This window comes from Bubalus kerabau, chromosome 17 (genome assembly GCF_029407905.1).
Source record: "Bubalus kerabau isolate K-KA32 ecotype Philippines breed swamp buffalo chromosome 17, PCC_UOA_SB_1v2, whole genome shotgun sequence".
Classification (NCBI taxonomy): domain Eukaryota; kingdom Metazoa; phylum Chordata; class Mammalia; order Artiodactyla; family Bovidae; genus Bubalus; species Bubalus kerabau.
Window position 1 is genome coordinate 67,463,170 of NC_073640.1, and position 18,153 is coordinate 67,481,322.

Here is an 18,153-nt window from a genome sequence, read left to right on the forward strand (position 1 = left end):
TATGTATGTAATGGAGTAACAGTACAGTCACCTTTCTTAAAATTTCCTCTTACTTACTTAATATCATGTTTCAGAATTGATCTGTATTCTTTGTCATTTCAGTTTGTGCATTTTTACTGCCATGTAATGTTTCATTGCAGAATTAGAAACCACAAATTTTTAAAAATTAAAAAAATTATTGAAGGATTACAATAATTTTTTTAATTTTTAAAAATTTGTGGTTTCTAATTTTTAAAAATTAAAAAAATTATTGAAGGATTACAATAATTTTTTTAATTTTTAAAAATTTGTGGTTTCTAATTCTGCAATGAAACATTACATGGCAGTAAAAATGCACAAACTGAAATGACAAAGAATACAGATCAATTCTGAAACATGATAACAGTTCTAATGAGGTGGATGAAACTGGAGCCTATTATACAGAGTGAAGTAAGCCAGAAAGAAAAACACCAATACAGTATACTAACGCATATATATGGAATTTAGAAAGATGGTAACAATAACCCTGTGTACGAGACAGCAAAAGAGACACTGATGTATAGAACAGTCTTATGGACTCTGTGGGAGAGGGAGAGGGTGGGAAGATTGGGGAGAATGGCATTGAAACATGTAAAATATCATGTATGAAATGAAAAAAAAAATAAAAATAAAAAAATTATTGAAGTATAGTTCATTTCTGCTGTACAGCAAATTGATTCAGCTCGACATATATATTCTTTTCCATTATGATTTATGCCAAGATACTGAATAAAATTCCCTGTGCCATACTGTAGGACCTCATTCTTTATCCATTCTATGTATAAATAGATTTCATCTGCTAATCCCAAGCTCCCAGTCCTTCCCTCCTTGGCAACCCCAAGCCTGTTCTCTATGTCTGTGAGTCTGTTCCTGTTTCATTGATATGTTCTTTTTAGATTCCAAACATGGGTGATATCACAGAAAAATGTCTTTCTCTTTCTGTCAACTTCACTTAATATGTTAATCTCCAGGTTCATCCATGCTGCTGCAAAAGGCATGATTTCATTTTTTTAATGTCTGAGTGGTATTCCATTCTCTGTCTGTATAAGCATATACATCTTCTTTATCCATTCATCTGTCAATAGACAATTAGGCTGTTCCCATGTCTTGGCTATTGTAAGTTTTGCTGCTATGAACATAGGGGTGCATGACTCTTTTTAAGGTATAGTTTTTTTCCCAGATATATGCTCATGACTGGAATTGTTTGATCATATGGAAACTCTGTTTTTACTTATTTTGAGGAACTCCCATACTGTTTTCTACAGTGGCTGCACCAGTTTCCACTCCCCCAACAGTGTAAGAGGGTTTCCGTCTTCTCCACACCCTCTCCAGCATCTATTTTTTATCAACTGTGTAATGATGGCCATTCTGATCGCTATGAGGTGGTACCTACTTGCAGTGTCGATTTGCCTTTCTCTACTAATGAGCAATGCTGAGCATCTTTTTATATGCCTGTTGGCCATCTGCGTATCTTCTTTTAAACCACAGATATCAATTGTGAGAATAATGTCTATGGATTTTGTCTAAAATGAACGACACCTCTGCTAATGTCTCATGAATGTGTTCTGAGTCCAACCTCACGTTGTTTGTCAAGGGACAGAGTGATGAGGTCTTCAGGAAAGGAATAGTGACTTTATTTGAAAAGCCAGCAGACCAATGAGATCATGAACTTGTGCCCCAAAGAATCATCTTACCTGAGTTAGATGGGCTTTTTGGGGAGTGAGAGGGATGGTCAAACAGTGTTTACTGAATGTAAAATAACCCTAGCCCGTGGGGAAGAAAATTCCAAGGAGAAGAGAGAACAATACAGATGAAATACCCACGTCTGAACTCACACTTTCACACTTACACACACACACACTAAAAGAGGAGGAGGTGTGGCTGGTTGTTGCAGTGTTTTAATTAACTATTTAGTGGCTGTGCTGGGTCATTAATCTGTGCACGGGGCTTTCTCTATTTGCAGGAAGTGGGGGCTGCTCTTTGCTGTGTGCAGGGTCCCTTATCGCCATGGCTTCCTTAGTTGTGGAGCACCCGCTCTAGGCACATGGGCTTGTGGCCCACGGGCTGAACTGACCCAAGGCATGTGGAATCTTCCCATTCTCGGGATCGGGCCCAGGTCCCTCACATAGGCAGGCAGGTTCCAAACCAGTGGACCACCAGGGAAGTCCTGTTGCAAGCTCTGTTTTTTGTTTTTTTGCAAGCCTTAATTAATTAATCTAAATTTATTTATTTTAATTAGAGGCTAATGACTTTACAATATTGTATTGGGTTTACCATACATCAATATGAATCTGCCACGGGTGTACACATGTTCCCAATCCTGAACCCCCCCCTCCCACCTCCCTCCCCATACCATCCCTCTGGGTCATCCCAGTGCACCAACCCCAATCATCCTGTATCCTGCATCAAACCTGGACTGGTGATTCATTTCTTATTTGATATTATACATGTTTCAATGCCATCGTCTGAAATCGTCCCACCCTCGCCCTCTCCCACAGAGTCCAAAAGACCATTCTATACATCTTTGTCTCTTTTGCTGTCTCACATACAGGGTTATTGTTACCATCTTTCTAAATTCCATACATATGCGTTAGTATACTGTATTGGTGTTTTTCTTTCTGGCTTACTTCACTCTGTATAATCGGCTCCAGGACAATTGCAATACATGATGGCTTCTGCCATACATCAACATGGATCAGCCATAGCTATACTTATGTCCCCTCTACTGTGGAAATCTTTTAATTTTGGAATCCTTTGTTCTTGAAGCTGTCCATGCAGCTCTGGTCATAAAGTCCCTTTAAGCCCCTGACAAGACAAAAGATTCTACTGTTCTGCCACTTCTTATCTCTATATGAATGGGAAAGTGTTATACCTTTCAAGTTCAGAGCCTTGAGAATAGTTTAGTCCCTCAGTCATGTCTGACTGTTTGTGATCCCAGGGGCTGCAACCCGCCAGGCTCCTCTGTCCATGGGGGTTCTCCAGGCAAGAATGCTGGGGTGGGTTGCCATTTGCTTCTCTGGGAGATCTTTCCAACTGAGGGATTGACTCAGGTCTCCTGCGTTGCAGGCAGATTCCTTATCCTCTGAGTCACCAGGAATGCCCAAAGTAACATAATGTGATTCAGTATTTCCTCCCTTGATTAACATTGCCATTGTTTTCCATTTACTTTAACGTGAACATGGTGGGATTTTGGCATCACGCTTTCACTATAAGTGTAGCATAACACTGATGTGGAATACACCATAAATTTAAAAATAGAAGTATGAATCTGCCACGGGTGTACATGTGTTCCCAATCCTGAACCCCTGGATTCATGTTGATGTATGGCAAAACCAATACATTATTGTAAAGTAATTAGTCTCTAGTTAAAATAAATAAATTTAATTAAAAAATAGAAGTATGAATACAATGCTAGATTTCTAATTTAAAAAAAGATATGCAACAAGCAGCAAAGATTTACTGTATAGCATGGGGAACTATAGTCAATATCTTGTAATAACCTAAAATGGAAAATAATCTGAAAAATAATGTATGCATATTTGTATAACTTAAAATCACCTTGCTGTGCACTTGAAACATTGTAAGTCAACTACACTTCAATAAAATATAAATATTATGAGAATAAAAATGGAACCAGTAAAATAAATAAATTTTAAAACAAAATGAAAGAAAATGAATTCACTCAGTCATGTCCGACTCTTTGCAATGCTATGGAGTGTAGACTGGAAAGCTCCAATGTTCATGGGATTTTCCAGGCAGGAATACTGGAATGCATTGCCATTTCCTTCTCCAAATAGTGCAGGCCAACTGCAGCATACTCCCTGATGGTCTGTGTACTCATTAGCACATTCCAACTCTGCATATGGTGTATTCACATGGGCACCCTGAGCTGCCCAAAAGAGTCTCAGCCCAGATGGAGAGTTTGTGGAAGGTCCCTGGAAAGAAGTCAGAGGCTGAGTCCCAGGACCTCCCCACCCCTCACTCCCCAGCTCAGCTCAGAAGCCCGTCCAGGTTTCACCAGCATCACTCTAGAATCCCAGTGCCCCCACCTCCTCCCCCACTGATTTCCTGGGACTGAAGTGAGACGTGGGGACCCAGGAGCCTTGGGAAGGCTCACCTGCAGGTTTTTCGGTCCTCTGGCCCAGACTCCGCCCTGGAAGTGAGAGATTTGCCACCAAAAGCTTGGGCTGATTCTCTCCTATAAGGATCACTGGCCCCTCCAGCTGCCTGAGCCCTGAGGTTCCCGTGAACTGGGGGCAGGCTGGGCGTCCCGTGCCCTCCTGTGGTCCCCTCCCTGCTTCCACATCTGGCCGAGGAGGGGAACCTCAGAGAGGATGGAAGGCATGTCTGCAGCTCTGAGCGCCCAGCCACCCCCACCCCCGCCCTATGCAGATGAGGAGACTGTGGGGCCTTAGAGGACAAACAGGAAGTGGTCCCTGGGGGGCTTCCGCCACCCCTTGGGGTGGCCGTGGCCCCACAAGGGGATGGCCCCTCCATGGACCCAGCTCCTATGTCTCCAGGTAGGGCTCAGGAGGCATCTCAGCCCCAACCTGAGGTCTCAGCTCTTTCTTTTTCTGCTCAGTCTGACCGCCTGCTCTAGAAGGTGGGACCCAACTTCTCGTCCTGAGTCAGCGTGGACAGTCTGGCTCCAAATAGGACTCAGAACTTTATTTTCCCAGTTCCCTCCAGAAATGGAATTTACTTCACGTCTTTGGTCAATTCATAAATTATTGCATAGCACCTACTCTGTACCACACATTGGTGCCACACAGCAGAAATACACCCATGACCCAGGTAAACCCATCTTCTGTAGGTTCTTGAAAAACTAAGATTCTGTGCAATGTGGGCATCAAATGCTAATAATCAATTATTTTTTAAAAAGAAGAAACAAGAGAATAACTGGGTTCCATGTCTACACTCTAAACATTTTAAAAAATGAAACTCCTGAACTCTGGTCCAAGCACTTCATGGCCAAAAAAAGAAGAAAAATATATTAGGGAAAAAGTGGAAACAGTGACAGATTTTCTTTTCTTGGGCTCCAAAAACACTGTGGACAGTGACAGCAGCCATGAAATTAAAAGACCCTTCTCCTTTGATGAAAAGCTGTGACAAACCTAGACACTGTATTAGAAAGTGCTGTGCCAACAAAGGTCCTTATAGTCAAAGCTATGGTTTTTCCAGTAGGCATATATGGATGTGAGAGTTGGGCATAAAGAAGGCTGAGCACTGAAGAACATGTTTTTAGCCTGTAATGCTGGGGAAGACTTTTGAGACTCTCATGAACAGCAAGGAGATCAAACCTATCAATCCTAAAGGAAATCAACCCTGAGAATATTCATTGGTAGGACTGATGCTAAAGCTGAAGCAGCAGTAATTTGACCACATGATGCAAAGAACTGACTATTGGAAAAGACCCTGATGTTGGGAAAGATTGAGGGCAAGAGGAGAAGAGGGCGACAGAGGATGAGATGGTTGGATGACATCAAGACTCAATGGACTTGAGTTTGAGCAAACTGTGGGAGATAGTGAAGGACAGAGAAGCCTGGCATGCTGCAGTCCATGGGGTTGCAAAAGTCACACATGACTTAGTGACTGAACAATGACAACAACGTCTACACTGTACTTGAAAGAATAGCTGCTTGAGGAGGTGGAGAGCCATGGGTAGGAGCAGGTACATTCTAGAGAGAAAAGAACATTCTATGGAACCCTGGGACACACGGACTTACTCAAGGGGTCAGGGGGAGTTGATGGTGGTCATGTGTAGTCCTGTCCACTGTTCAAGGATGATGATTTTATTTTTAAGAAAAAAATGGAATATATAAGCAAGAGACTGTATGATAAGAAAACTTTATGAAGGTCATATTATATTAGCTGCTGTAGAGAAAAGGGAAATGCGAGTATAAATTTAATTTCTTTAATTAAAAATAAATAATTTTGACCTTCAATTATTCCTATATGAGTGTGTCAACCAGCATTCTAAATGATTTATGTGGATTTTTCTTATGAAAATTGCCCCTTAATAAGGCAAAAACCCATTAACAAATGATGGAAATGATAGTGTCTACCTTTGTGTCTACTTTTGATTGGGAGTACAAAAGGAAGTTGTTGAGTCTGAGTGTTCTCAGAAGAGTTGATATGAGAGAGCACACAAATGTTAAATGGCCCATTTTCCATGTGTGTGTGTGGTGTAATTGCACCAGTATCATTTGGAGGGAAGAAAAGGTGAGAGCTGAGGTTGGGTGTGGGGGGTCAACTCTGGAGGACCATGAACAGAATTGAATTTAGATAGAAGAGTTTGGAGTGTGCCCTGAAGATGGGGGCACCATGGAAGGATTTGGGGCAGAAAGCAGACTCTGAAATGTGAGTTAGAAAGATGAAATGTGGAGGGTGAACTGGAGATGGGAGTGTAGGTCTGAAGCTCAGAACCCAGGGAGGTTGTGGCTGGGATCCAGGTGTGGCTGTGGGTGGACTCTGTGGATGGAGAAGACAGCAGGGGCCAGTGGGACCCTGGAGGCTGAATTCTTTTACTGTGTGATTGAATACGAGATATAAGAGTCAAGGAGTTGAGTGTAACCTTCAGCGATGCCCTCAGAGACCTGATGAACCGAGGGGTGGGCAAGTGAGGAGGGCTGGAGAGTTTTGCAAAGTACACTGCTTCCACAAGAAAGCACAACTCTTCCTCTTGGGCCCAGAGGGCAGGCTTTATTTCTCCCAGTGACAGGCCAATGTCTGTAAAAAGCAGATTGTGTCTCTGTCCCCTTGAGGGGAAGCATGTGAGTCATTTCTGTCTCTTCAAAGCATCCTTTGATGCTGCATGTTGCTCTCCTCTTCAACCAATGGAGACTCCGGGGTCAGACAAGAATGGTCCTCGTCAGAGTTCCTGATCACGGATAGACGCATATATTATTACATATGATATACTTCCTTGAAGCGAAATTTTAAAAAGACAGGAAATAGCCTGCTAAAGTCATCAACTGCCTCACGAAGTGGTATTGCAACCACTGAAATCTATTGATCTATCTATGTGTCTATCTACGTATCATCATGAAGAATGAAATGCCAACCACTCCAGTATTCTTGCTTGGAGAATCCCATGGACAGAGGACCCTATAAGGTTTCAGTCCAAAGGGTCACAAAGAGATGGATATGACCAAGCGACTAAGCATATGTATCATCTATCTATCCAGTTTCACAGAGTTATAATTGACATAGAGCCGTGTGGTATCCAAGGTAATGACCTGACTTACATATATTATGAAATGATTGCACGTTCAGATATATCACACAGCAGTGTGGTATATGCTCTCTCACAGTAGCAACACAGAAGCCCCAGCATGTCTTCACTTCTAGCAATCCTGACATTTTTCTTGGTAAAACTGTTCTTGGGTGATTTAGTTCTAAGCCAGGGGAAAGATCACACGCACGACCTCAGGGAGCAACTAAGGCTCCGTGGAGCTTGTTTTTCATCCCAATTGCCAGCTCAGTTCACGCCGGGGTCCTCATGGTGTTATGCTCTTCAGCCCTGTTCTTGGTTGAGCCAAGCCATATTGTGCCAACAGTTGATAATTTAAAAGGCACAAGATTCTCAAATCCTCTGTTTCAATAAAAAGAAGCAAAAAAGAAAAAAATGCACAAATATCGATGGATTAACACAACACATGCAAAGCTTCCCTGGGGTAAGTGTTCCCTCTGCAGCCCTTCAGTGATCTGGAGTGGAATGTCCAGTAGAATTCTCTGTGATGATGGGACTTTTTTAAGATCTGCTCTGTACAGCACCATAGCACCTGACCACAATGACGCTACTGAGCACTTGAAATGTGGTGGGTGTGACTGAAGAACTGAATGCTTTACTTCATATACATGTAGAGTCATTGTACAGCATGGCTGGGTAACTACTTTATTGGCCGCTGCGGATCCAGACTGAGAGGGATTTTGTTGTCATGTTTCTACCCCTGGAACCCAGCACCCTCAGGGCACATGGCTGGGAAAGGTTGAGGGGGCTTCCCCAATGGCTCAGTGATAACGAATCCACCTGCTAACACAAGAGACATGAGAGACATGGGTTCAATCTCTGGGTCAAGAAGATCCCCTCGAGAAGGGAATGGCAACCCACTCCAGTATCCTTGCCTAGAGAATCCCATGGACAGAGCAGCCTAGCGAGCTACACATCATCCATGGGTTCACAAAGAGTTGGACATGACTGAATCGCCTTAGCATGCACACACGCAGCCTCACATGGGTAGTGCCACCACACTGGATATCTCAAATAGGATATACTTCATCTTTTTAAATGCCATCTAGCATTGATTTTATTATTCTTCATGGAAAGCATTTTATTTTAAATACAACAGTGTGCACATGTCAATCTTAAACTTCCAATCTATCTCTCCCCCCACCCTTCCCCTCTGTAACTCTAAGATTGTTCTCTAAGTCTACGAGTCTGTTTCTGTCTTGTATTACTGAATAGACATTTTATTTTTGTTTTTTGTTTTTGTTTTTCTGGGAAAATAATTTTTTAATTAAAGTGTAACAGGAAAAAAGCTCTTCTGTTCAAATTAGTATTATGTAAACAATCAAGTTAATATTGCCTTAACACCATTAGGATAAATTAGACTTTTATGTGTTTTTTTTTTACATTTTTAAAAAATTTAATTTTATTTAATTTTAAAATATTGTATTGGTTTTGCCATATATCAAAATGAGTCTGCCACAGGTATACATGTGTTCCCCATCCTGAATCCTCCTCCCTCCTCCCTCCCCATTCCATCCCTCTGGGTAGTCCCAGTGCACCAGCCCCAAGCATCCAGTATCGTGCATTGAACCTGGACTGGCGACTCGTTTCATATATGATATTATACATATTTCAATGCCATTCTCCCAAATCATCCCACCCTCTCCCTCTGCCACAGAGTCCAAAAGACTGTTCTATACATCAGTGTCTCTTTTGCTGTCTCATATACAGGGTTATTGTTACCATCTTTCTAAATTCCATATATATGCGTTAGTATACTGTATTGGTGTTTTTCTTTCTGGCTTACTTCACTCTGTATAATAGGCTCCAGTTTCATCCACCTCATTAGAACTGATTCAAATGTATTCTTTTTAATGGCTGAGTAATACTCTGTTGTATATATGTACCACAGCTTTCTTATCCATTCATCTGCTGATGGACATCTAGGTTGCCTCCATGTCCTGGCTATTATAAACAGTGCTGTGATGAACATTGGGGTACATGTGTCTCTTTCAATTCTGGTTTCCTCAGTGCATATGCCCAGCAGTGGGATTGCTGGATCATAGGCAGTTCTATTTCCAGAGTTTTAAGGAATCTCCACACTGTTCTCCATAGTGGCTGTACTAGTTTGCATTCCCACCAACAGTGTAAGAGGGTTCCCTTTTCTCCACACCCTCTCCAGCATTTATTGCTTGTAGACGTTTGGATCGCAGCCATTCTGACTGGTGTGAAATGGTACCTCATAGTGGTTTTGATTTGCATTTCTCTGATAATGAGTGATGTTGAGCATCTTTTCATGTGTTTGTTAGCCATCTGTATGTCTTCTTTGGAGAAATGTCTATTTAGTTCTTTGGCCCATTTTTTGATTGGGTCATTTATTTTTCTGGAATTGAGCTGTAGGAGTTGCTTGTATATTTTTGAGATTAGTTGTTTGTCTGTTTCTTCATTTGCTGTTATTTTCTCCCATTCTGAAGGCTGTCTTTTCATCTTGATTATAGTTTCCATTGTTATGCAGAAGCTTTTAAGTTTAATTAGGTCCCATTTGTTTATTTTTGCTTTTATTTCCAATATTCTTGGAGGTGGGTCATAGAGGATCCTGCTGTGATGTATATCAGAGAGTGTTTTGCCTATGTTCTCCTCTAGGACTTTTATAGTTTCTGGTCTTACATTTAGATCTTTAATCCATTTTGAGTTTATTTTTGTGTATGGTGTTAGAAAGTGCTCTAGTTTCATTCTTCTACAAGTGGTTGACCACTTTTCCCAGCACCACTTGTTAAAGAGATTGTCTTTAATCCATTGTATATTCTTGCTTCCTTTGTCAAAGGTAAGGTGTTCATAGGTGCATGGATTTATCTCTGGGCTTTCTATTTTGCTCCATTGATCTATATGTCTGTCTTTGTGCCAGTACCATACTGTCTTGATGACTGTGGCATAGTAGTAGAGCCTGAAGTCAGGCAGGTTGATTCCTCCAGTTCCATTCTTTTTTTTCAAGATAGCTTTGGTTATTCGAGGTTTTTTGTATTTCCATACAAATTGTGAAATTATTTGTTCTAGCTCTGTGAAAAATACCGTTGGTAGCTTGATAGGAATTGCATTGAATCTATAAATTGCTTTGGGTAGTATACTCATTTTCACTGTATTGATTCTTCCGATCCATGACCACGGTATATTTCTCCATCTATTAGTGTCCTCTTTGATTTCTTTCACCAGTGTTTTATAGTTTTCTATATATAGGTCTTTAGTTTCTTTAGGTAGATATATTCCTAAGTATTTTATTCTTTTCTTTGCAATGGTGAATGAAATTGTTTCCTTAATTTCCCTTTCTATTTTCTCATTATTAGTGTATAGGAATGCAAGGGATTTCTGTGTGTTGATTTTATATCCTGCAACTTTACTATATTCATTGATTAGTTCTAGTAATTTTCTGGTGGAGTCTTTAGGGTTTTCTATGTAGAGGATCATGTCATCTGCAAACAGCGAGAGTTTTACTTCTTCTTTTCCAATTTGGATTCCTTTTATTTCTTTTTCTGCTCTGATTGCTTTGGCCAAAACTTCCAAAACTATGTTGAATAGTAATGGTGAAAGTGGGCACCCTTGTCTTGTTCCTGACTTTAGAGGAAATGCTTTCAATTTTTCACCATTGAGGATAAAGTTTGCTATGGGTTTGTCATATAGCTTTTATTATGTTGAGGTATGTTCCTTCTATTCCTGCTTTCTGGAGAGTTTTTTTTTATCATAAATGCATGTTGAACTTTGTCAAAGGCTTTCTCTGCATCTATTGAGATAATCATATGGCTTTTATTTTTCAATTTGTTAATGTGGTGTATTACATTGATTGATATGTGGATATTGAAGAATCCTTGCATCCCTGGGATAAAGCCCACTTGGTCATGGTATATGATCTTTTTAATGTGTTGTTGGATTCTGATTGCTAGAATTTTGTTAAGGATTTTTGCATCTATGTTCATCAGTGATATTGGCCTGTAGTTTTCTTTTTTGTGTGGCATCTTTGTCAGGTTTTGGTATTAGGGTGATGGTGGCCTCATAGAATGAGTTTGGAAGTTTACCTTCCTCTGCAATTTTCTGGAAGAGTTTGAGTAGGATAGGTGTTAGCTCTTCTCTAAATTTTTGGTAGAATTCAGCTGTGAAGCCGTCTGGACCTGGGCTTTTGTTTGCTGGAAGATTTCTGATTACAGTTTCAATTTCTGTGCTTGTGATGGGTCTGTTAAGATTTTCTATTTCTTCCTGGTCCAGTTTTGGAAAGTTGTACTTTTCTAAGAATTTGTCCATTTCTTCCACGTTGTCCATTTTATTGGCATATAATTGCTGACAGTAGTCTCTTATGATCCTTTGTATTTCTGTGTTGTCTCTTGTGATCTCTCCATTTTCATTTCTAATTTTTTGATTTGATTTTTCTCCCTTTGTTTCTTGATAAGTCTGGCTAATGGTTTGTCAATTTTATTTATCCTTTCAAAGAACCAGCTTTTGGCTTTGTTGATTTTTGCTATGGTTTCTTTTGTTTCTTTTGCATTTATTTCTGCACTAATTTTTAAGATTTCTTTCCTTCTACTAACCCTGGGTTTCTTCATTTCTTCCTTTTCTAGTTGCTTTAGGTGTATAGTTAGATTATTTATTTGACCTTTTTATTGTTTCTTGAGATATGCCTGTATTGCTATGAACTTTCCCCTTAGGACTGCTTTTACAGTGTCCCACAGGTTTTGGGTTGTTGTGTTTTCATTTTCATTCATTTCTATGCAAATTTTGGTTTCTTTTTTGATCTCTTCTGTGATTTGTTGGTTATTCAGCAGCGTGTTATTCAGCCTCCATATGTTGGAATTTTTAATAGGTTTTCTCCTGTAATTGAGATCTAATCTTACTGCATTGTGGTCAGAAAACATGCTTGGAATGATTTCAGTTTTTCTGAATTTACCAAGGTTAGATTTATGGCCCAGGATGTGATCTATCCTGGAGAAGGTTCCGTGTGCGCTTGAGAAAAAGGTGAAATTCATTGTTTTGGGATGAAATGTCCTATAGATATCAATTACGTCCAACTAGTCTATTGTATCATTTAAAGTTTGTGTTTCCTTGTTAATTTTCTGTTTAGTTGGTCTATCCATAGGTGTGAGTGGGGTATTTAAGTTTCCCACTATTATTGTGTTATTGTTAATTTCTCCTTTCATACTTGTTAGTATTTGTCTTACATATTGCAGTGCTCCTATGTTGGGTGCATATATATTTATAATTGTTATATCTTCTTCTTGGATTGATCCTTTGATCATTATGTAGTGACCTTCTTTGTCTCTTTTCACAGCCTTTGTTTTAAAGTCTATTTTATCTGATATGAGTATTGCTACTCCTGCTTTCTTTTGGTTCCTATTTGCATGGAAAATTTTTTCCAGCCCTTCACTTTCAGTCTGTATGTGTCCCCTGTTTTGAGGTGGGTCTCTTGTAGACAACATATGTAGAGGTCTTGTTTTTGTGTCCATTCAGCCAGTCTTTGTCTTTTGGTTGGGGCATTCAACCCATTTACATTTAAGGTAATTATTGATAAGTATGATCCCATTGCCATTTACTTTATTGTTTTGGGTTCGAATTTATACACCCTTTTTGTGTTTCCTGTCTAGAGAATATCCTTTAGTATTTGTTGGAGAGCTGGTTTGGTGGTGCTGAATTCTCGCAGCTTTTGCTTGCCTGTAAAGCTTTTGATTTCTTCTTCATATTTGAATGAGATCCTTGCTGGGTACAATAATCTGGGCTGTAGGTTATTTTCTTTCATCACTTTAAGTATGTCTTGCCATTCCCTCCTGGCTTGGAGAGTTTCTATTGAAAGATCAGCTGTTATCCTTAAGGGAATTCCCTGTGTGTTATTTGTTGTTTTTCCCTTGCTGCTTTTAATATTTGTTCTTTGTGTTTGATCTTTGTTAATTTGATTAATATGTGTCTTGGGGTGTTTCGCCTTGGGTTTATCCTGTTTGGGATTCTCTGGGTTTCTTGGACTTGGGTGATTATTTCCTTCCCCATTTTAGGGAAGTTTTCAACTATTATCTCCTCAAGTATTTTCTCATGGTCTTTCTTTTTGTCTTCTTCTTCTGGGACCCCTATGATTCGAATGTTGTAGCATTTAATACTGTCCTGGAGGTCCCTGAGATTGTCCTCATTTCGTTTAATTCGTTTTTCTTTCTTCCTCTCTGATTCATTTATTTCTATCATTCTATCTTCTAATTCACTAATCCTATCTTCTGCCTCTGTTATTCTACTATTTGTTGCCTCCAGAGTGTTTTTGATCTCATTTATTGCATTATTCATTATATATTGACTCTTTTTTATTTCTTCTAGGTCCTTGTTAAAGCTTTCTTGCATCTTCTCAATCCTTGTCTCCAGGCTATTTATCTGTGATTCCATTTTGATTTCAAGATTTTGGATCAATTTCACTATCATTATTCGGAATTCTTTATCAGGTAGATTCCCTATCTCTTCCTCTTTGGTTTGGTTTGGTGGGCATTTATCCTGTTCCTTTATCTGCTGGGTATTCCTCTGTCTCTTCATCTTGTTTAAATTGCTGAGTTTGGGGTGTCCTTTCTGTATTCTGGCAGTTTGTGGAGTTCTCTTTATTGTGGCATTTCCTCTCTGTGTGTGGGTTTGTACAGGTGGCTTGTCAAGGTTTCTTGGTTAGGGAAGCTTGTGTCGGTGTTCTGGTGGGTGGAGCTGTATTTCTTCTCTCTGGAGTGCAATGAAGTGTCCAGTAATGAGTTATGAGATGTCTATTGTTTTGGGGTGACTTTGGGCAGCCTGTATCTTGGAGCTCAGGGCTGTGTTCCTGTGTTGCTGGAAAATTTGCTTGGTATGTCTTGCCCTGGAACTTGTTGGCCCTTGTGTGGTGCTTGGTTTCAGTGTAGGTATGAAGGCATTTGATGAGCTCCTGTCAATTAATGTTCCCTGGAGTCAGGGTTTGGACTTAAGCCTCCTGCTTCCAGTTATTGGTCTTGTTTTTACAGTAGTCTCAAAACTTCTCCTTCTATACAGCACCATTGATAAAACATCTAGGTTAAAGATGAAAAGTTTCTCCACCATGAGGGTCACCCAGAGAGGTTCACAGCGTTACATGGAGAAGAGAAGAGGGAGGAGGGAGTTAGAGGTGACCCGAATGAGATGAGGTGGAATCAATAGAGGAGAGAGCAGGCTAATCAGTAATCACTTCCTTACGATTACATGATTATGCACTCCACAACTGGACCGCTCAGAGATGTTCACGGAGTTATACAGAGAAGAGAAGAAGGAGGAAGGAGACAGAGGTGGCCAGGAGGATAAAAGGAGGGAATGAAAAGGAGACAGACAGATCCAGACAGTAATCAGTTCCCTAAGTGTTCTCCACCATCTGGAACACACAGAAATTCACAGAGTTGGGTAGAGTAGAGAGGGGTTAGGGAGGAGACACAAGCGACCTGGTGGAAAAAAAGGAGAGTCTGAAGGGTGAGAGAGCAGTCAAGCCAGGAATCTTGCTCCCTAGTAAAAAATGGGTACTGAAGATTGGGTTCTTAAAGATACAAAATTGGTAACAAATACCTAAAAGAAAAAATTAAAAATCTAGAGTAGAGTTCAGAATTTCAAAAATACAATGTTAAAGAAAAGAAGAAGGAAAAGAAAGAGAGAAAAAGAAAAAGAAAAAGAAAAAAAGTCACAAAAATTATAAAGAAAATATAGGTACAAAATTGATAACAAATACCAAAAAGCAAAGGTTAAAAATCTAGAATGAAACTAGAACACTTTCTAACACCATACACAAAAATAAACTCAAAATGGATTAAAGATCTAAACGTAAGACCAGAAACTATAAAACTCCTAGAGGAGAACATAGGCAAAACACTCTCTGACATACATCACAGCAGGATCCTCTATGACCCACCTCCCAGAATATTGGAAATAAAAGCAAAAATAAACAAATGGGACCTAATTAACCTTAAAAGCTTCTGCACATCAAAGGAAACTATTAGCAAGGTGAAAAGACAGCCTTCAGAATGGGAGAAGATAATAGCAAATGAAGCAACTGACAAACAACTAATCTCGAGAATATACAAGCAACTCCTACAGCTCAACTCCAGAAAAATAAATGACCCAATCAAAAAATGGGCCAAAGAACTAAATAGACATTTCTCCAAAGAAGACATACAGATGGCTAACAAACACATGAAAAGATGCTCAACATCACTCATTATCAGAGAAATGCAAATCAAAACCACTATGAGGTACCATTTCACACCAGTCAGAATGGCTGCGATCCAAAAGTCTACAAGTAATAAATGCTGGAGAGGGTGTGGAGAAAAGGGAACCCTCTTACACTGTTGGTGGGAATGCAAACTAGTACAGCCACTATGGAGAACAGTGTGGAGATTCCTTAAAAAACTGGAAATAGAACTGCCTTATGATCCAGCAATCCCACTGCTGGGCATACACACTGAGAAAACCAGAAGGGAAAGAGACACGAGTACCCCAATGTTCATCGCAGCACTGTTTATAATAGCCAGGACATGGAAGCAACCTAGATGTCCATCAGCAGATGAATGGATAAGAAAGCTGTGGTACATATACACAATGGAGTATTATTCAGCCATTAAAAAGAATACATTTGAATCAGTTCTAATGAGGTGGATGAAACTGGAGCCTATTATACAGAGTGAAGTAAGCCAGAAAGAAAAACACCAATACAGTATACTAACGCATATATATGGAATTTAGAAAGATGGTAACAATAACCCTGTGTACGAGACAGCAAAAGAGACACTGATGTATAGAACAGTCTTATGGACTCTGTGGGAGAGGGAAAGGGTGGGAAGATTGGGGAGAATGGCATTGAAACATGTAAAATATCATGTATGAAATGAGATGCCAGTCCAGGTTCGATGCACGATACTGGATGCTTGGGGCTGGTGCACTGGGACGACCCAGAGGGATGGAATGGGGAGGGAGGAGGGAGGAGGGTTCAGGATGGGGAACACATGTATACCTGTGGTGGATTCATTTTGATATTTGGCAAATCTAATACAGTTATGTAAAGTTTAAAAATAAAATAAAATTAAAAAAAATAAATAAATTCAAAAATCTAGAGTAGAGTTTGGAATTTCAAAAATACAATGTTAAAGAAAAGAAGAAGAAGAAGAAAAAAACAAACAAAACAAGGTCACAAAACTTATTAAAAAAATATATGAAGTTTGCTTTTTTTTAAAAAAAGGGTCTTTTTTTTGCAAAGTAATAGTAGGTTATAAAAGTGAAAATTAAAGGAGTAATAGAGGACTTAAAATTTTTTTTTAATTAAAAAAAAGAAAGAAAGAAAGATCATAAAAATAGTAAAAATATATATAGGACTTTCTCTGATGTTGTTGTGGGTATTGTGGGTTCAGTTCATTTTCAGCCAGTTCCTTGTTCTGGCTTATATTTCTCAAGATCTACAGGCCCCTTCCTATGTAGTCGGTACTAACCACGGAGTTTTAATCTATTGCCTGTTGCTTCCAAGGCGGTTCCCTCTGTTATAGCTTCTTCTGTTTGCTGGTCTCTTCAGTGTCTGATTTCCGCCCTGATACAAAGGGGGCGGTGGTAGACACCTTTTTTTTTTTTTTTTTTTTTTAAATGCTCACTTGTTCAGTCGTGCTGTGGGGAGGGAGGGACGCTGCAAATAAATAAGCCTGGCGTGTGCTCACAGTGCCTCAGCCACACTGGGCCTGCCCCCGCTCATGGCACGTGTAGCCTTCCTGCCCACACTGCTCAGGCTCTAGGTTGCTCTGCTGGGACACATCCACGGCCAGCCCTGGGCTGCTTGCACCTCCCAGGTCTAAGCCACTCAGGTTCAGGCACTCGGGTAGTCCTCAGAGGCACAGACTCGGTTGGGCCTGCGTTTTGTGCCATCCCCAGGTCTGAGCAGCTCAGGTGATGAGGTGTTTGGTGAGCGCAGTTGCTGTGACTTATCACCTCCCCACCGCTCGGTTATCTGGGTGTACAACCAGTGCACCTTCTCAGGCGGATGTTAACTGTCCAGAACCCCAAGAAGTTTTAGTTAGCAAAGAAGCCTGCTTACAGTTTTGTAGATAATGTCTCTCTGGGGCTCCGATTGCCCCCTTCTGGCTCTGGCTGCCTGTCACCGGAGGGGGAAGGTCTGCAGCCGGCTATCTCTGTTCAGTCCTTTGTTCCATGCACGGGCCTGGCGGTGTCTTAGGTTAGGGCTGGCTTTTCGCGTGGTAGATATCCCACAGTCTGGTTTGCTGGCCCAAATTATTTCGCTAAGGTAGCACTCAGGGTATTCAGGCCAGATCCTTACTCTAAGCGATGCAGCCTGTGCCGTGCCTCCCTGCCCAGCCCCCGCTTGCTAATGGCAGATGCAGGCATCTGCGCTGCTTCTCCACTGGGGGAGTTATCCTAGGGCTCGAAATCTGTGGGTTTTAATTGTTTATTTATTTTTCCTCCCTTTTATGTTGCCCTCTGTGCTTCCAAGGCTTGGCACAGACCCAGCAGTGAGAATGTTTCCTGGTGTTTGGAAACTTCTCTCTTTTTAAGACTCCCTTCCCGGGATGGAGCTCCGTCCCTCCCTCTTTTGTCTCTTTTTTTGTCTTTTATATTTTTTCCTACCTCCTTTCGAAGACAATGGGTTGCTTTTCTGGGTGCCTGATGTCCTCTGCTGGCATTCAGAAGTTGTTTTGTGGAATTTACTCAGAGTTTAAATGTTCTTTTGATGAATTTGTGGGGGAGAAAGTGTTCTCCCCGTCCTACTCCTCAGCCATCTTAGCTCCTCCTCCTGTTTTTTTTTTTAAAAAACTGAATAATTTGAAGAATCAACTGGCAAATTTTTTATGCTTTATTGGAATTGTAGAAAAAGTAGGATGATCATAGTAACCTACCCAGATGTGTGATTGATTATA